Genomic DNA, 13,487 nt, shown 5'->3' with positions numbered 1-13,487 from the left:
AGTTGAGAATGAGAGCCAGGTTTCTCACTTAAAAAAAAAAAGAAATTACAGTTAATAATGGGAAGACTAGAGGAGAATGAACCCTGTGCTTTTAAATGAAATCCAACATATCAATATGAATTCATGGTTTTACGTGTAACATACATACAACCACACATAAACATATGTATAGGAAAACACACATAGAAATAAGGATATCCATGTATGTCAGTATAAACATACAGTTACTTAACTCTGTTGACTGAGAGGGCCTAGAAACAATGATACCCCAGTAACAATGAACACACAAATATTGTTTTGTAAAAGCCATTCTCCAATGACAGAAAGCAGGATTCTTTAGAGAAATGACTGATTCCACAGTAGTAGTGGGGGAAAAATAAGATGTGCCCAGAACATATTGTGATGCTAGAATGTATAGCAATGGTCAGAAAAATGAGAGTGCATATCAAACAAACACAGGACTCGGCCTGAAGGAAAGCCCAATGGCCAAACCTGAAAGTCACAGCAACAAAACAATGACAGTATTAGTTTATAACCGAAAGAATGAAATGAATATCAACGAGTCCACACTGACATAAATATTTGGTTAAATAAAATGAGGAGAAGAAACAACTCTTCCTTGCAGAATTCCAATTAATAAACACATAAGGAATAACTGAAATTCTAAATAACCATGACACAAACACTAAAATAATTATTGTAGCAGATAAGAATCATGGATGGGTAAAATTACTGGAGTAAGATATGATAAGAAACATGACATTTGTGTAATCTCAATGTATACCTCACAAGATACATATAAATATATAGTTGAAAGGGAAAAGCAGTAACTTTGCAACAGAAAACATTGGTATACTTCAACCAACAACTCAAGGTTAACAACTAACGTATTAAGACATACTGACATCACATATATATAATGCACAGAAAATGGTACGGTATTACTTTTGTAGCATTATTGCCAGGATTGCATAACATGAATTAAGTTATAAAAAAGGCCAATGTGACAGTTCTTGAAATTATGCAATAGGGTCTTTGAAACTGTTACAAAAATTCTTAGACACACAATTATATTGTTGCAACAAATATTGTAACAGAAAATGCTGTTAACAAATAGAAAGAACAAGTGGAAATTTTAAAGTTAAAAATACAATTACTAAAATTTAAAAATACAAATAAATGGACAGGCAGTTAGTTACAGTGGTATTCTCCCAGTTCTTGTGACCCTGCCAGCGCTGCCCGGATGGCCTTCCAGAACCACGACCCATTCGCCACCAACATCATCACCACTCATAAAAGAGCCTGGCCCAGCAGAGTGGGGGAAGGGGGATATTAGCAAGAGCTGATGACGCTCATGATATCTGGAGACAAAGGAATTTCTGCCTTCCCTGAATCAGACGTTTTCAAGTGGGTAGGAACCATCCATGGAGCAGCTGGCACAGTATACAATGACCCAAGGTATAAGCCCTCTGTAGAGTTTCTCAGTGGTTACCCATACAACGTGCCAACAGTGAAATCCCTCATGCCCTGTTACCACCCCAATGTGGACACCCAGGGTAACTTCTGCCTGGATATCCTGAAGGGCAAGTAGTCTGCCCTGTATGGCATCAGGACCATCCTGCTCTCCAGCCAGAGCCTGCTAGGAAAACCCAACATTGATAGCCCCTTGAACGCACATGCTGCTGAGCTCTGCAACAACCCATCGGCCACTAAGAAGTACATGCAAGAAGCCTATGCAAAGCAGGCCTGCAGCCAAGAACCCTAACCCAGGGGGTCCAGCCTCTCTCCTTGTGCTGTCTTTTTTTTTTGTTCCCTTAGATGGTATGTCCTTGCCTTGATTTCTGTATATGACTCTGTAGCTTCTGCTGTGGTGTCATTTTTTTTGTTTGTTTTTAAAATTAAGTCTCTGGTTGAACCCCTGTGATGAATATATTAAATAAATATATAGGTAAAAAAGTAAAAATAAAAATAAATGAACAGGAAGCAGCACAATGGAGATGGCAAAAAAAAAAAAAACTTAAAAGAAATAAATAGAACCTATCCAACACTAAGAAAGAAAATACTGAACATAAATGTATAAAGGCTCAGAGAACTATGAGAAAATAACAGAAGGATAAAAAGAAAGGGTGTAGAATTGAAAATATTTGAAAAAATTACTGTCTAAAAGCTTCCTAGGTTTGACAATAGACACAGACCTACAGATTCAAGAAATGGGGGGAAAAAAAACTTCAAAAAGGATAAACACTCCCTAGCTGGTGTGGCTCAGAGGACTGAACACTGGCCTGCAGGCCAGAGGGCTGCCAGTTTGGTTCCCAGTCAGGGCACATGCCTGGGTTGCCAGCTAGGTCCCCAGTGCGGGGCACATGAGAGGCAACCACACACTGATGTTTGTTTCTCCCTTCTCTTTCTCCATCCCTTCACTTCTCTCTGGAAAAAAAAATAAATAAAATCTTTAAAAATAATAATAAAAGTAAAAAATAAAAAAGGTTGAACACAAAGAAATCCACAGCCAGGTACATAATAAAATTACCAAAAACTAAAAACAAAAATACCATACAGGCAGTGAGAGAAAAATAAAACATTACCATATAAAGAAACAATAATTATAATAACTGATTTCCCATTAAAACAAAAACCACAAAAGCCAGCAGAAAGTGGCATACATGTTTAAATGGCTGAAAGAAATTGTCAACCCAATATAATCTATCCAGAGAAATTAGTTGCAGGAATGGAAGCAAAAAAACATTCTCACAAGATGGAAAACTAAGTGTGTGTTGCCCATAAGATCTTCTGTAAAAGAAGAAAAGACCAAAACAAGTTTTTCATGTATATGGAATATATCGGAAGGAAACCCAAATCACCAGGGATGAAAAATAAAAATAACAGAATTATTTGATTGGATATTGTAATAGATGATTTATATCTCTTGAGTTCTGTAAAATTGTTTGAGCACTGAAAACAAAAGAAACATTTTCGGAGAGTTTTCAATGTATGTAAATACAATATACAACAACTAGAGTATAAAAGAGAATTAAGAGACCTTCAAAAAGGTTAATGTTTCTACATTCAAAATTATAGGGTAAAATAAAGACAATGAAAACTGAAATTTGTATTGTGTTACCTCCTGAAGCAAACACTAAAAAGGGGTATATATAATGATACAGTCAGAGATATAACATGGAAGCTACACTAACCTCTTCCCAGGACCAAACTGGAATTACAACTAAATTACAGACAAATCATCCTGAATAGCCAACAGAAGACAATCTGCAGAGAAGTGTTATAACCAAGGATTTACAGAAAAAGCACACCACCACATCAAGACTGAAAGGAACTGTGGAGACACAAAAAGGCTAGCTGGGTTCCCATGGGTGGCAGCTGAAGTTCCAGAGGGATATTTCAGCAGCCCGGGCGGGGGGGGGGGGGGGTAGGGGTTGCCCTGGGAAGTTGGGGGTCTAAACCCCAAGCCAGGTTCCCAGCCTACAGCCCTAGAATTGAGAAAGGCACCCACGTAGTATCTGGTTATGAAAAGCAGCAGGGTTTCTTTCCACCAAGGAGAGATGGCTAGAGATGCAAACACCCTTTTAAAAGGCCGATGCACAAAATTTTGTTTGTGACCACTTACCCTGGGCTCCAGTGGAGTGGAGGGAGGGCAGAGCAGAATAGAGGCACATGAGGAGACTCTGGAGTTTGTGGCTCTGGGGAGAGACCTAAAGGGTCAGCCACGTCGAGGCCTGTGCTGAGTCATTCCCCATGCTAAAGAAGCCATCTTTGTCTGGCAGAGCACTCCTCTTTCTATGCTGCACCAGCCTGGGGTGAAGCAATTGCCCTACCCTCAGGAATCCGTCTTGCCCCACCCTGTGGAGCTTAAACCCTACTGAAGAGCACAGCCAGAGGCAGATCTCTGAATGCTTTGACTTTACTGGACATACCCCGGGGACCCAGGACTAGTAAAAACCTGCTTTGGTGCCCAGCTTGATCCTGACGACCACAGCACCCAGGCCCAGAACAGAGGGCCACAAGCTGTGAACTGCTGATAGTTCCAAACAAGTTGCCCAATGCAACTCACAGGCAGCATCTGACACAGGTCTGCACCAGAGCCTTTTCAGATCTACCTAATACATAGAAACAAGGACAAAGAGGCAGCCAAAATTGGGAGATGAAGAAAGAGGTTCCCAAATGAAAAACAAGAGAATTCTCCAGAAGAGCTAAATGAAACGGCCGTAAGCAATTTATCACATAGAGTTCAAAGTAATGATTATAAGGATGCTCAACAGCATGGAAAAAGACACAGAAACCATAAAAAAAGACCAGTCAGAAATAAAGAATGCAATATTTGAAATAAATAATATTCTGGAAGGAATAAACAGGAAGTTAGATGAAGCAGAGGATCAAATTAGCAACTTGGAAGACAAGGCAGGAAAAAACACCCCAAAAGAGCAGCAAAAACAAAAGAGTTTTTAAAAAATGAGGATAGTTTAAGGGACCTTTGGGAAAAATGAGGATAGTTTAAGGGACCTTTGGGAAATTAAAACATCTGCATCACAGGGATACTGCTACAGAACAGACGGGGGGTGGGATGCTACTACTGGCCCACCCAGGGATGCCAAAAACTGTTACAGAACAAAGGGGCCAAGGGCAATATATACTATTACCCAAAGGACCCCCTACCAAAAGGGCTATATTGTCCGTGGCCAATATAGGAAAGACATCTCTCAATGCCAGAGATTTGTGAAAAGGAAAGGAAATGTTTATCTGATGCTATACAGACTTAAAGTACTGACCTAATGTCTTCATTAAAATATCAAAGTCCTTTTGGATACCCACAGATGCCCACAGTGCTTCCTTCTCCCCCTGCCTTAATTCAGGGTACCATGACTCAGGAAAAGAAGCAAACATCCGGGATCCAGGCTCCTGACACTGTCAGCTGTGTCACTGTCCAGGCAGGATCTCCAATTAATCCAAAGCCCTGTGGCACCTTCTCATGGCCTACTGGCACAAGTTCTTTCACCCTTCTTCCAGGCAAAGTCTCTCCTGCTTCCAAGGCCTCGCAGCCAAAGGGAGCACCCCAAAGCCACGTGGTCTTCTTCTACCAGAGCTGCAGGGGTCCCCACTCTGGCAAAGCCATGTGGCTTTCTCTCTCTCACATGGCTGCAGGGGTCCCCATTCTGGCAAAACCTCCTGGATCTCGCCCTAATGGCTGCCGTGTCTGGGTTTAAATCCCTGCACCAATCTTCCTCTGTACCCCCATTTCTGACTTCTCCTACAATCAGTTACACCTGCCAGCATTCCTGTATTATTCCAAGTTTACTGGGCTGCCATCGTGAGTCTGGGCAGGGGTGGCCCCAGGTCATAGAGCCAATCTTCTCCCAACTCCCACACAGGCGCTATAACTCAGGGCACCTGCTCCCCAGTTACATCTTGGGGTGAAGTTCCTTCCCCCAAGTTCCCCCTGACTCAGAGCATGGCCACAGCTGTTTAACATATCTAACTGATGAGCCAAAGGCTATAGATATGTTAAATGACCATGCCATGGATTAGCTGCAAAGCTGTTGCTATACAAAACAGCTCTGCATGTTCATGTTCTATATGTCCCTTCCCACACCTCACACCTGTGGGGGGAAAGGTGAGGACATCTTATATGTCTTTCTAATATTTCCTAGACACCTTGACTTGTGGACCCCATTCCAAATCCCTATTTGCCCCTACCCCCACTCTTGGCTGCACCCTGTATCAATACCAGAAGGAGAACAGAGAGAGAGAGCAAAGGATGAAGAACTATTTGAAGATATGAGCAAAATTTCTCAACCTTGGTGCAGGAAAAAGACACACAAGTCTGGGAAGGACAGAAAGTCCCAAACAAGATGGATCCAAACAGGCCCACACCAAGACACATCATAATTAAAATGATAAAAGTTAAAGACAAAGAGAATCTTAAAAGTCTCAAGAGAAAATCAGTTTGTTACCAAAAGGGGGCTCCAATATAGCTGTCATCTCACTTCTAAACAGAAACATTTCAGACCAGACGGCAGTAGCATGAAACATTCAAGGTGATGAAAAACAAGGACCTACTTTGCCCAGCAAGGCTACCATTTAAAATGGAAGGAAGGCCCTGGCTGGTGTGGCTCAGTGGATTGAGTGTTGGCCTGTGAACCAAAGGGTTGCTGGTTTAATTCCCAGTCAGGGCACACGCCAGCGTTGTGGGCCAGGTCCCCAGTTGGGGGTGTGCATAAGGCAACAAGTCGATGTTTCTCTCCCTCTCTTTCTCGCTCCCTCTCTCTGAGAATAAAGAAATAAAATATTTTTTAAGTACATTTTTTTCTTTTTTTTAAGATTTTATTTTTATTTATTTTTAGAGAGGGAAGGGAGGGAGAGAGAGAGAGAAACATCAATGTGTGGTTGCTGGGGGCTGTGGCCTGCAACCCAGGCATGTGCCCTGACTGGGAATCGAACCTGCGACACTTTGGTTCACAGCCTGCACTCAATCCACTGAGCTATGCCAGCCAGGAAGAAATAAAATCTTTAAAAAAAAAAAAAAGACACAGGATAGGTGAATAGATAAGAAAACAAGACCCATATATGCTGTCTTCAAGAGACCCACCTCAGAATGAAAGATCTGCACAGGCTAAAAGAAAAGAGATGGATAACAGATATTTCAAGCAAATGGAAAGGGGGAAAAAAGCTATGGCAAAACAGACTTTAACCCCAAGGCTATACTAAGAGACAAAGGACACTACATAATGATAAACAGATCAACAAGAGGATATGACGATAGTAAACATTTATGCACCCAACATAGAATCACCTAAATATGTGAAGCAAATCATGACGGACATAAAGGGAGAGACTGACAGAAATACACTCATAATAGGGTATTTTAACACCCCATTGACTTCAATAGATATATTTTCCAGATAGAAAATCAAGGAGATGGCAGCCTTAAATGACACATTAGATCAAATGGATTTAATTGATATCTTCAGAGCATTTCCCTCCAAAGCAGCAGAATAAACATTCTTTTCAAGCGTACATGGAATGTTTTCTAGGCTAGATAGGATAGACCACATGTTAGGACACAAAATAAGTGTCAATAAATTTAAGAAGATTGGAATCATATCAAGCATCTTCTCCAACCACAATGGTATGAAACTAAATCAATTCCAAGAAAAAAAAAACTGGAAAAAAAAGTAACAAACACATGGAGGCTAAATAACACTTTACTATACAATAAACAGGTTCACAATGAGATCAAGGAAAAACTGAAGATACTTAGAGACTAATGAACATCAAAACACAACAACTCAAATCTATGGGACACAGCAAAAGCAATCCTAAGAGGGAAATTCATAACAATACAGACCTACCTAAGGAATCTAACCTTACACCTAAAGGACCCAGAAAAAGACCAACAAAGCCCAACATAAGTAGAAAGAAGAAAATAATAAAGATGATAGAGAAAATAAACCAAATAGAGTCTAAAAAAATCAATACAAAAGATGAATTAAACTATTCCACAGTGGCTGTAGAGTCTGCATCTCAACCAGCAGTGCACAAGGGTTCCCTTTTCTCCACAACCTCACCAGCACTTGCCGTTTGTTGATTTATTGATGATAGCAGTTCTGACAGGTGTGAGGTGATATCTCATGGTGGAATTTTTTTCATTGTGGTTCTAATTTGCATTTTTCTGATGATTAGTAAAGTTGAGTATCTTTTCATATGTCTATGGGCCATCTGTATGTCCTCTTTGGATAAGTGTCTATTTAGGTCCTTTGCCCATATTTTCGTGGCTTTTTTTTTTTTTTAAGATTTTAGTTGTTCATTTCTATAGAGGGGACGGGAGGGTGAAAATGGGGCAGAGAACCATCAATGTGTGGTTGCCTCCTCAGTGCCCCCAACCAGGGACCTGGCCTGCAACCCAGAAAAGCAGATCCATTTTTAAGTTTTTTGAGGTATCTCCGTATTGCTTTCCATAGTGGTTACACAAGTCTGCAATCTCAGGAACAGTGCTAAAATTGTTCCCTTTCTCCACATCCTCACCACCACTTGTTGTTTGTTGATTTATTGGTAGTGGTCATTCTTTGCCCATTTTTTAATTGGATTGTTTGTCTTCTGGTGTTCAGTTGTGTAAGTTCTTTATTGACCAGAGTCACCATTCTGTACTTATATCCCCATGACTTACTTATTTTTTAACTGTTTGTACCTCTTGATCCCCACTTCACCTAATTCACCCACCAAAAATTATTCTTAATCACCTCAAGATGGAAATACCTCAATGTCCACTGATGGAAGAACAAATAAATAAAATCTGATATATCTGTACTATGGAACATTATTCAGCCATAACTAGAATGAAGTACTGATACACACTACAACATGGACGATGAACCTGGAAGCATTATGCTAAGTGAAAGAAGCCAATCACAAAAGACCACATATTATATGATTCCATTCAATATGAAATGTTCAAAACTGAGAAATCTATAGAAACAAAAAGTAGATTAGTGGTTGCTTAGAGCTAGGCACATAGGGTTCAAGGGGGTGTGCGGTTACGGCTAAAGAATAGGGATCTTAAGGTGATGAAATGTTCTAAAATTGACTGTGGTGATAGCTGCACATGTACTAAAAAAATCACTGGACTTTACATTTAAAATGGGTAAACTGTATAGATTGTGAATTATATTTCAATAAATGTCAAAAGATAAACAAGAGAAGAAATTAAGATATTCCCAGATAAACAAAAGCTGAGGGAGTTTATTGCTAACAAGCCTACAAGAATTGTCAAGGGGCCCTGGCCCAGTACCTCAGTTGGTTGGAGTGGCATCCTGATAATGCCAAGGCTGTGGTTTCAATCCATGATTGGGGCACATACAAGAACCAACCAATGAATGCACAAATAAGTGGAACAACAAATTGATGGCGCCCTTCCAATCTCTCTCCTACTTCCTCTCTCTCTAAAATCGATAAGTAGCCATTCTAAAAACAGAATTGTCAAAGGGAGTTCTTCAGGCTAAAATGGTAGAAAAATGGTGCTAGGACAACTGGCTAAGTACATATAAAAGAATAAACGTATACCTCACATAGTATACAAAAATTAACTCAAAATAGATCTATGACATAAATATAAAAACTAAGACCTGAGAACACTAAAGGGAAATACATGAGGATAAATCTTCATGACCTTGGATTTGGCATGGTATTCTTAGATTTGGCATCAAAAGCACAAGCAAAAACAACAGAAATAGACAAACTGGCCTTCAAATTGTAAAAAAATTGTATACCATGGGACATTATCAAAAAGTGTAAATGAAACTTGCAGAATTGGGGGGGGTTGCAAATCACATATATAATAAGTCTACTATCCAAAATATAGAGAGAATTCATTCTCACAACTCAAAAACAACAAAAGACAAACACCCAAATTTTAAAAATGAACAAAGGTATTGAATAGACATTTCTGGAAAGAAAATTTGCAAATGGCCAATAACTACATGAAAAGATGTCCCAGATCATTAGTCATTAAGAAAATGCAAATCTAAACAATGACATACCATTTGAAACATACTAGGATGGTTGCAATTTGTTTAAAAAACCAAAAATAGGAAATAACAAGTGTTGACGAGGAAGTATGGTAATTCCAAATTTAACTTATAGAAAAATCACCGAACTATTTTCCACAGTGGCTGTACCATTATATCTCCCAGCAGCACTGTACGAGGGTTCCAATTTCTCTACTTCCTTGCCATGACTGATTTCCTGTTTTGGGTTTTCTTTTTTTTATATAAATTAGATTCTACCCTCATTTCATAAGAAACTTCAACTGATCTGTTACTATAATCCAGATAACAGACAAGTAAAAATAATCTTTTATAATTGTCCTTTCTTTTTTAAATTTCTGTTCAAAATTTATATAGAAATAACACATGCTAGCCCTGACTGGTATGGCTCAGTGGGTTGGGCGTCATCCCACAAAGCAAAAGCTCCCTGGTTCATTCCAGGTCAGGGCACACGCCTAGGTTTTGGATTGGATCCCCAGATGAGGAGCATGGGGCAGCTGATCCATATTTCTCTCTCACAATCGATGTTTCTGTTTCTCTCTCTCCCTTCCCCTCTTTCTAAAAATATATAAAATAATCACTTTTTAAAATAATGACTACCTCTAGGGATGAAGGAAGAGAGAGAGATACAATCAGGAATTGGTACACAGAGCAGTTCAACTATAACAGTAATGTGTTATTTTTTATGTCTGGTTGGTGAGAACAGAGGTTCATTGGATTATTCTTTGTATGTGTATAGATGACTTAAAAATTTCATAACACATACAGGAAGCCCCCCAAAAAAGACAAAGAAAGTTAATCTTACATTTTTTCATCACCCGCCCACCACCACCAGCAAAAACATAGGATCACACTATATGGGGCATTCTGCAACTTAACTTTTCTCACAAAGCATTCTCTACATCAAAAGAAAGTAAAAAGGTAAATCTTTTTCCACAGTTGCAAAATATGTCATAATACAAATGTCCTACATTTTATCCAAATACTCTCCTCTTAATGAATACACAGGCTGCTTCCAGTTACTTGTCACAAAGACAAAGAAGTAAAGGCATCCTGTTCATGTGCCCTAATTGACTGGTACTTTTATCTTGGTAGAATACATTCTTAAAAGTCAGACTATTAGATTTCTGTATTCAGTCAAATAGCATCTGTACTACTTATTCCCTTAGATATTGCCAGGTAATTTTTTCAAAAAGCTGTAGCAAGTTATACTCTCTCCAGCAATATGAGTGAGATATGGGCACTTTCTAACTAACAGAAGCATTTAACAACAGATTAGATGAAATTTTTTTACTGTCTTCTCCATGCAGTAAAACATGCTACGCAGTACAAAAATAAATTTATTCTCACAAAGAAATCTAAACTCGAGAAATCTAGCTGTTCTCTTCTTACTCAGTGGGTACTCAGAAATCCCAAAAAATATATATAGCAATTGCCCCCAAAGATTACCTGTATACACACATACACATACACACCTTTGAGATGTTCCAGAACAAATTTTAAGTATTATATGCCTAAATGCCTAACAGACCTCATTTCGGGTATCTATAAAGGGCATAGAAAAAAAAACTTAATCTACCACATAATGAATGTCACAAACTAATTAGTTTATCGAAACTATGACGTTTGCATACAAAAAGGAGCATGACAAAATAAAGATGGGTAGACCCAAAAGCTTAGGCTGTTCCTGAAAGTGCTTTGGGGAGACAATCACTTATTTTGGAGTGACAAGGTGGCAATTAAAACCCATTTAAACAAGGAAAAACGAGAGGAAAACAACCCATAATCCCTCCTAGAGCTAGTTCACCCAAATGCTTAGCCTCATCTGTGCTAGGTGAATAAGGTGATTAAAGAGAGAGAAATTATTCTCTGATATTTTGACCAGAGGCAAGACAGAAAAATGAAATCTAAGCCCCCCCGAATTCCCCCCCGAATTGGGTAGGCGCGATCCGTAAGCGTGTAGCTTTGCTAACGACCACTTTTCTACCGATTTGAGGTTCAGCACTCACCCCAACACAAAAACTGACCAGTTTCTGGACTTTCCTTAGTAAATTCGCCCTCCGGCCAATTTCCCACACCTGGTACTCAGGCCGTACTTAGAGCCCCGGCAAACGTCGCCATCTTAGGTCTTAGAAAAGGGATAGGGAACTCGAAGAGATTAGACTGCCCTGGGCGTCACAGCCAAATAGGCCCGCACTTAACAGCCGTGCACTACCCAAATGGCTCCGTTGGCAACATAACCCAGCAGCTTTGTGGCTCCTCCTTCAGTTTTCCTGACTGCTGGCGCTTCCTGTCACAGCCTTTATCTCCACTGAAATTCCCTTGTTTTTCCTTATCTTCCCCTTAATTTTTTTCTTCTTCCAACCCCAATATTTTTTAACTTTGCCCTGATTTCTTTCTTCTTTTCACATTTCTAGATCTCTTTTTTAAGTGTGTTTTTTCCATTAGCATTTATCACCCTTATACCCTCTACCACCTCCACCCCTCCCCCAATCACCACAGTGTTGTTGGTGTTCTTTTTCACTCAGTCCCACCCCCAACCTCCCCCCAGAGCTGTCAGTCTGCCCTGTATATATGAGTCTGTCTCTATTTCACTAGTTGGTTCACTGTGTGCATTAGATTTTACATATGAGTGAAATCATATGGTATTTTTCTTTCTGACTGGCTTATTTCACTGAGCATAATAATGTTCTCCAGATCCATACATGCTGTTGCAAAAGGTAAAATTTTCTTCTTTTTTACTGCAAGTAGTATTCCATTGTGTAAAGGTACAATGGCTGTTTTATACACTCATTTACTAACAGACACTTGGGCTGGCTGCATATCTTGGCTATTTTAAATAATGCCTCAATGAACATAGCAGGGTATATATTCTTTTGAATTAGTGTTTGGGGTTTCTTCTGATAAGTTCCCAGAAGTGGAATCCATAAAAACCCTAGAAGAAAACATAGGAAGTGAAATCTCAGACATTTCACACAGCAGTATTTTTTCTGATTGATCTCCTCGGGCAAGGGAAACAAAAGAAAAAAATTAACAAATGGAACTACATCAAATAAAAAGTTTTTTCACAAACAAGAAAACCATCAAGAAAATGAAAAGACAACCCACTGAATGGGAGACCATATTCACCTATACATGTGATAAGGGGTTAATATTCAAAATTTATATCCCTGGCTGGTGTGGCTCAATGGATTGAGTGCCGGCCTGCAAACTAAATGGTCGCTGGTTCAATTCCCAGTCAGGGCACATACCTGGGTTGTGGGCCAGGTCCCCAGTTAGGGGCACTTGAAAAGCAAACACACATTGATGTTTCTCTCCCTCTCTTTCTCCCTCCCTTCTTCTCTCTCTAAAAATAAATAAATAAAATCTTTCTTAAAATTTATAAAAAACTCGTAAATCTCAAAACAAAAAATAACAAACAATCCAATTAAAAAATGGGCAAAGGACCTGAAAACACATTTCCCCAAAGAGGACATACAGATGGCCCACAGACATATAAAAAGATGCTCAAAGTTACTAATCATCAGAGAAATGAAAAATTAAAACCACAATAAGGTAACTCCTCACATCAGCCAGAATGGCCATCATAAATAAAGCAATAAATAAAAAGTGCTGGAGTCCTGGCTGGTGTGGCTGAGTGGATTGAGTACCAGCCTGCAAACCAAAAGGCTGCAGGTTTGATTCCCAGTCAGGACATATTCCTGGGTTGTGGGCCAGGTCCCCAGCTGGGGGAGTGTGAGAGGAAACTGATCCACATATCTCTCACACATTAATGTTTCTCTTGCACATGGATGTCTTTCTTCCTCTCTCCCTCCCTCCCTTCCTGTGTCTCTAAAAATAAATAAAGTCTTTTTTTTTAAATGCTAGCTCTAGAGACCTAGGTGTAGAAAAGCTCTGTCCATTAAGTCATAGCCAAACTAAAAACTTTATATC

The 13,487-nt window shown here is 39.5% G+C and overlaps 1 pseudogene; it reads left to right on the top strand.

Moving 5' to 3' along the window:
* Positions 1–1,345: 1,345 nt before the first annotated feature.
* On the top strand, positions 1,346–1,765 carry LOC123819020 (annotated as a pseudogene).
* The last annotated feature ends 11,722 nt before the right edge of the window (positions 1,766–13,487 follow it).

Source organism: Phyllostomus hastatus, unplaced genomic scaffold (genome assembly GCF_019186645.2).
Source record: "Phyllostomus hastatus isolate PE091 unplaced genomic scaffold, TTU_PhHast_1.1 phas_contig_30, whole genome shotgun sequence".
Taxonomy (NCBI): domain Eukaryota; kingdom Metazoa; phylum Chordata; class Mammalia; order Chiroptera; family Phyllostomidae; genus Phyllostomus; species Phyllostomus hastatus.
Note: the sequence above shows the minus strand (reverse complement) of the source record. Positions and strands in the feature narration are given on the sequence as shown.